The sequence below is a fragment of the Carcharodon carcharias genome, chromosome 9, assembly GCF_017639515.1.
Source record: "Carcharodon carcharias isolate sCarCar2 chromosome 9, sCarCar2.pri, whole genome shotgun sequence".
In the NCBI taxonomy this organism is placed as follows: domain Eukaryota; kingdom Metazoa; phylum Chordata; class Chondrichthyes; order Lamniformes; family Lamnidae; genus Carcharodon; species Carcharodon carcharias.
Genome location: NC_054475.1, coordinates 28,397,870 through 28,405,628, shown reverse-complemented (window position 1 = coordinate 28,405,628; position 7,759 = coordinate 28,397,870).

Below are 7,759 nucleotides of genomic sequence, written 5' to 3'. Positions count from 1 at the left end.
AAGGACAGAACACTAAAGACAGAAGGAGTGAGGGATTGTGGGTCAGAAAATATCCATTGCTGCTGTTGAAGTGACGCCAAAGCCCACCAGACTATTTAAAGGAGTTGGCGAAAGGAGTCTTTTGGGATTCCGTACCATCAGGACTGTCATGATCAAAGTGAGAGGGTTTGTAGATGTGTGCCTTATTAATAGTAACTGACAAAATGAAGGCCGCTTTGGAAAGACTGAGATTGCATGTCATCCCACATTCGTTCAGGAAGCATTGCAAGTGTTCATAACTATGTGAGGCAGATCATTGAGTTCTGAAGAAGAGTCATACAGACTCAAAATGTTAACTCTGTTTCTCTCTCTGCAGCTGTTGCCAGACCTGGTGAGTTTTTCCAGCATTTTCTGCTTTTATTTGAGGTATGTCTTTGTTGTTTCAAAGCAAAAAGCAAAATTTACCTTTTAATTTGAATTAACATTCACCTGTTTATTGATGATTGAATTAGTTTGATTTTAATTAATTTGTTACAGTAAAAGCTTTACAAAGTGAAATATTGTCCACAAATTTTCATTCCATTGGCATCATGGAGGTTCCCCTCTTTTTAAAAAGCTATCAGTCTCTACGGGGATTATAACGCAATCTGTTAATAGGTCCAAAGCCAAACTGAGCAAACATATTGGTGAGATGAGGCTAAATGCAAATAGTTAAGTGGCTTTAATTTACAGAAAATTGAACATTAAAAAGAACACAGCCAATATGATCTGACTTATTTGATTTAATTCATGTAACTTAGCTTTGCCCACTAATACAAAATAAAAAAACATACCATACTACCTCATGACTGGATCATCTCATTTCACATAAATAAAATGTTCCCAACTATTGGCTAGCATCTTGCACCTTCTTACCTCAACAAAAACATGAATAGATTTTCTTTAGTAAACCTGACTGCCTTTATAGTCTTCAGGTTATATTATGTTGTTCACGGATAGAAAAGAGGTAGAAAGATTTTACAATGGTTCTTTTTGATTGCATAGAAAGGCAAATAAATCACTCATTTACAATTCATGAGGGAATAAAAGCATCAAAGCTAGCTCACTAGCATCTTAACTATCCATGATCTAAAGACTTGTTTTCTGAACTTGCATGAATGCACCATGCATTAAAACCGAGCATTTAAAGTCATTCTTCTTCAAAGATTTTTTTTTGTGGAAAATTCAGAAAAAATGCTAAAATATGAACCTGTCTGATGAAGAAATTCAATCATTGAACAAAATGAGAAAAAAATTGAACAAAGATCTCATTAATATTTTTATGAGCTTCATTGATTGAGGTTTTAAACCCAAGTGTTGGAGGATAGTAACTACCATCTCAATAACCAAAAAAGGAATGAAACATGGACCCGGAAATGCTGGATCAGTTAACCTAACTTCCCTGATGACAAAAATATTTGAGAACATATACTGGATGTAATGGATGTTCTTTTATAGGATATAGAGACCATAAGGAATCATCAGTATCAATTATGAGATAATTGACCATGCCTCCTGTAATGGTTTCATGCTACATTGCAAATTGCTGATGATGGCCTACCAGTGGATGTAATATTACTAGATTTCCAGAAATTATTTGCTAAAGTTCCACAAATGAGTTCTTTAAAGAAGATTAAACTAGGTGGCTGGGTGGAAAAACGGGTTAGTAAAAGGAAGTAGAACAATGCAGTAAATGAAGACAAAGCAAAGCTCTGGGTACTAAATATGGATTGATTTTAAAGAAGGGATGATTCAGGTCCAGGCAAGGTACATTCCCATGAAGGGTAAAAGTAGAGTAACCAAAGCCAGAGCACCCTGGTTGACAAAACACACAGAAATAAGTTAAATCAGAAAAAGGGGGCGTATGATCGATGTCAGGCTGATAATACAAGTTAAAACCAAGATAAATATAGTAAGTTCAGAGGGTAACTGAGAAGGAAATAAAAGAAACAAAGAGAGAGTATGAGAAGGGACTGGCAACTAGCATAAAAGGGAATCCAAAAGTCTTCCATAGTAAATGGGTAGTAAGATAAGGAGTCGAGCCAATTAGGGAACAAAAAGGGAATCTACACATGGAGGTTGAGGGCCTGGCTGAGGTGCTAAATGAGCACTTTGTACGTAAGGTCTATTTAACTGTCATGGTATGAAATGATTTCATTCCCCAGCCCTTTAAAGTTGAAAAGAAAAGACTCCAGCTTTCACTTAGACTTAAAAAAATAAGCTGACACCCACTGCTGGAGAGCAGTAATTGACCGGCCATCTGAAAAAAATCATTAGCTTTTTTTTTGCAATTTCATGACACTCAATTGTTTAGATTTTACATGATTTTACATTATAGCTGAGTCCATTATGAATGCTTGGCTACGTTCAAAAGGTCCAGTATTACTTATCTCAGCATGTTCTGTGTTCACATTTTGATTGACAGTTTGAAGAGATTATTAAAGGATTAGCAGTCTTGGATGTGGTAAGTGAAATAGATAGTGTTTTTTACTTTTACAACAGGTTGACCACTTGAGGGGATTTAAATGTTTTGGAGAGTTTTATGAATTAGTGTTTCTTTTTTCAGCATGAAATATGTTTGAGTGAGAACTCTAGATTTATTTCTGTTTCCGTTCCATTTCAAAGACATAGTTCATGAGGTCAGGCCATTGTGGATACTGGGTCAATGGCTATGGAGAAAACATGGAAGACATTTAGGGGGCATGGAGGATATGAAGTGGCATGAAGGAATCATGGGGAAAATGAGGGGGCATGGAGGATATGTGAGGACATTGAGGGGACATGGAAGGGACATGAGGGGACATTGTAGGGAGATGGGAGGTATGGAGATATAATGGAGGGTGGTCGGGGGTTGAGGGGGTTTGAGGAGTGAGGGCTAAAGGGCCTGACAGCCTTGAATATAACTGAGCAGAAGCCATAGAGAACTGAGATGGGTCTTCTAACCTGCCCGCCTCAGCACTCACACACCTCCATGACCACCTCCAAACTAACTCCAGAGACAGTGGGCCAGGATCCATCCTGTCTCCATCTCCCCAGAGTCAAATTATGGCAGACAGGGGCCCTTTCAAAGGAGCTGGGTCTGCCTGGTTGGGAAATTTACCAACTTAGCCTTCCCACCCCTCCCATGAAAATCTAGTTCTAGATGTGGTAAAAATGCAAAAGAGGAGATTTTAGAAAGGGTATGCTTAAAAGTTGATAAGTCACCAGGAATGAATGGGATGTATCCATGGATGCTGACAGAATTAAGGCTGGAGGTTGTGGAGGCTCTGGCCATAATCTTCCAATCCTCCTTGGATACAGTGGTGGTGCCAGATGACTGGAGAACTGTAAATGTCACAGCCTTGTTCAAGTAAGGTTGTAACTAGTAACCAGTCAGTTTGGCCTTGGCGGTGTGAAAGCTTTTAGAAATAATAATCCAGGAGAAAGTTAGCAGTCACTTGGACATGGGTCAATAAGGAAAGCCAGCATGGATTTGCTAAAGACAGATCATGTGTAACAACTTGATTGAGTCTTTTGATGCTCAGAGTGAGTTGATGAGGGTTATGCAATTGATGCAGTGCATATAGAGTTCCAAAAGGTGTTTGATAAAGTGCTACATAACAAGCTTATCTGTAAAGTTGAAGCCCATGGAATAAAAGGGACAATGACAGCATGATGTAAGTTGGAAGCATGACAGGAATCAGAGGGTAATGATAAGCAGTTGTTTTCAGACTGGAGGAAGGTATACAATGGGGTTCCCCAAGGAACGGTGCTAGGACCACTGTTATTCAGCACATATATTAATGAACTAAACTTGGACATGCAGGGCACGATTTCAAATTTTGCACTTGGCACAAAACTTGGAAGTATAATGAGGAGAATAGTGATAGATCTCAAGATCACAGAGACAGGCTGTGGGAGTGGGCAGACATGTGACAGGTGAAATTTAATCCAGAGAAATGCGAAATGGTACATTTTGGTAGGAAGAATGAGGAGCAGCAATTTAAAATAAAGGTAACAATTGTAAAAGGAGTGCAGGAACAGAGAGACCTGGCGGATATATGTGCACAAGTCACTATAGGTGGAAGGGCAGGTTGAGAAAGTGGCTAAAAAGGTATATGGGATCCTGGGCTTCAAATAGAGGCGTGAAGTACAAAAACAAAGAAATTATGATGAACCTTTATAAAAGCTTGATTCGGCCGCAACTGGAGAGTTGGGTCCAATTCTGGGCACCACATTTTATGAAGGGTGTGAAGGGTGTAGATAATGGCTACCCTGATCAGATCATTTTGCGCTGTATTTCACGCAAACTCATGAATGGGCCTAAGGCCATCACTTTCGGCCCTGAAATGTGCCCCAGTCTATCTCAGATCACCCTGGAAGGGCAAGGTATCTCAAAAATTTGAGCAACAGGTGAAGCTAGCTGTTTCCCGCTGCTACTATGCATTCGCAACACAAGTGGTATTCACCACTAACAGGATGCTGCCCTCAGGCCAGAAAGACATTCTGCCTATCACACAAATGAATTATGTGGTATATGAATTTCAGTGACAGTGTGATGCTAGGTATATAGGCCGTATGTTCCAAAGACTGGCGGATCTATCAAACAGCATGTCCCAGCACTGTTCACAAGGGGCAGGTTACAGACCGTACACAACCAGTCCACGCCTGCAAAACTCAACATTAGATATGACTCTGCGAATGGACAACATTTGCTAAATAATCCTCGGTTTGCCAAGAATTACGCCGACAACCAATTTAAGATTGTCAATCGGGCTCATAGTGTGGCACATTTGTGTGTACTGGAAGCTACATATGTTAATACACAGGGCCCAGTTCTTTGCAGACAGAAAGAACGTGTACGTACATTGTGTCTGTTTCAGGGAAACAAAATAAGTGATAGCTGACTCATTCCTCAGCAATGCCTTGACCAATCAGGGTCAAGCTGCCTGGTTTAAATTTCAAACAATGCTTGGCAGTTATCTCAGTCACCAACAGTGTTCCATGGCAATGCCACTTGTCAACCAATAAGTACTCTCTTCGCATGCAGTGTATATTGGTGGTTTCCCCTTATATTGGCATTCTTGCTAGTGTCCTGATGAGTGCAAGATGAGAAGCTTAGACATGTCTCTTTTTTCAGCAAAAACATTTACGACAATAGTTCCAGGGATGAGGGACTAGAGAAGCTGGAGGTGTTATTCTTGGAGGAGAGAATGTTGCAAGCAGATTTGATAGAAGCGTTCAAAATTATGAGGGGTCTAGACAAAGTAGATAGAGAGAGAAACTGTTCCCATTGGTAGAAGGGTCGAGAACCAGATGACACCAATTTCAGATGATTGACAAAAGAACTAGCAGCAACATGAGAGAAATCTCCTTTTGTGCAGTAAATGGCGAGGATCTTGAATGTGCTGCCTGAGAGTGTGGTGGAGGCAGGTTCAACTGTGACTATCAAAATAGAATTGGATAAGCACCTGAAGGGGGAAAAAAGGAAGGGCTAGAGGGAAAAGCAGGGAAGTGGGCCGAGATGAGTTGCTCTTGCTAAGAGCTGGCTCAGACGTGATAGCCTGAATGACCTCTTTCTGTGTTGTAACCATTCTATGAATCTCAACTCCAAGCATAAAATACTACCAGAGTTCCTCAAAATGTTTCCAGGTGTGCTGTTTTCACACCATTCGTAAGTAATACTTAGACGGTTTACTACCAAGTTTTACAGCCAAACACCAATTATAGAGAAGATAAACACCATTTTACCCAGTAAAGCAGATGGACTAATGAATGCAAAATTGATTTTTTTTTCAGGGATCTGTTACCAAGCAGACTATGGCATTGTTTCATAGCAAGGGATTATCAATATACCAGGTCAATATCTAAGGAGCTTCATCCTGTAATAAGTGCAGGTAATTGTAGGATTTGACCTTAGCTAATTTAAGGAGTTATTATTATCTGCTGCTGTTTGAACTATTCTCAGTGCTTGAGTGCAAGTACTCAGAACTGAGTTTGCAGAATCAGCTGATTCTAATTTTTCCAGGAACTGAGCCTGATCAATGAAGCAATTATACCCACTTAAAAAGAAAAAAAACAGTTCACTAACATTTTGACATAGCAGATAATAAACAGTTTTTTTTTGCTGATGACATTTCAGATTCAAATCCCTCATTTATTTTCCACCTGATCTAACACTTGAAGCAGTACTGAATTCTAATCTGAAAAGAATCAGTTGCTCTTATCTTACTGATTTACTATCACTCGTGTAACTCGATCAGTAAATATTTTTGGCTAATGGAAAATTTACACCATGTAGTCACATGGTTATGATCAACATGAATAACAAAATGACACAAAATAAAAGCTGAAAATATATGCGACAATAAACATGTTGCAGCTAGAGTACATCTCAAAAAGTGGAGGCTTTAAAACAAAACACAAAATGACTCAGTCTTATGACAGATATGGATCAAGATAGTGGCCAGGATTTTCCGGCCACGCCAGTAGCGGGCATCGCCACGGGCAGCATAGGAAAATCTGGAGAGCAAACAAAAGTCAATTTGTGTTGAATTTATGGAGCTGGAACGCACAAATGAATTTTCTAATATTTTCTGCTAAAGTATCAATCTTTGAATGATACAGTCTATTCTTTTGCTGTAATTACACAATCCAATAGAATATATTCAGCTACAAGAGACCTATGACCACATCAGATAGAAAGCAAATACGCAATTGTATTCAATGGGAAAAAGCCAACTGGGGCAAATATACAGGGGATTGAGAACTTACAATTTTGTAGCTACAGAAGGATGAAGAACAACGAAATTGGTGCTTTTGCAACATGGTCATTTCCCTTATTGCTCTGTAGCAAGTTACTATCAGGATACTGATCTTTTCCTTTTGGGCCCACTTCCACCAGCTTAAAGGATGCACACATGCTTCATAAGTTGTAGACACCAGGGGCAAAATGGCAGGCACTCCAATGGTGACATCATCATTCTTTCTATAATCATCTGGAAATGGGGAGGACATTCTCGTTGCCCACCCCCCTCTGCCTGAGGAAACTCTGGCACTGTACACCTAGAACAAAGACCTCTAAGTGGCTCCAGCACCAATCTTCAGCTCCATTGATCCTCAAATGACCAGCGGCAAATCCAGCAGATCAGAGCCCAGGGGATACTCAGACCCAAGTCTCCTTTTCCAAATACTGGGGCCCTCTATTTTTAGTTGCCTGTGGAGCAAATTCTTTATTTGCCTGTTGCTTAAGATTGTTACTAAAATTTTTCTTTAAAATTGCAAGTGTTTAGTCATGATGCTTTGAACATCATGGTGTGGGACAGGCTTGATGGTCTGTTCTTGCTCATCAATTTTGTATGTTCATAAAAATCTTTCAAGGGGATAAAACTTATCTTAAGTGTATTGTTTCAGCGAACAAGATGAGATAGAAAAAGAGCTAAGAAAAAAACATGCTGATTACACATCTATTATAGCTTATGCTTGCATTCATTAAACTTCAAAAAGTTAATTAAGAAGATAGGGAGAGAAAATTACTTTACATGAATAGTTTAATTTAAAAGAAATACTTGTTGAAGCTGACTAAATATCTCACTTGTGTTTTCTTGAATTAGAAAGGGTGATTTCTAATTGCTTACGACTGTAAGACAGAAGGGAAATGCTAAGCTAACCTGTCTGGCAGGAAGCAGGCATGTTTAGATCACCAATTTTACAACCCAAGTTTACCTTCAATTGCTTGCATCAGATACCCTCCAAGCGAATG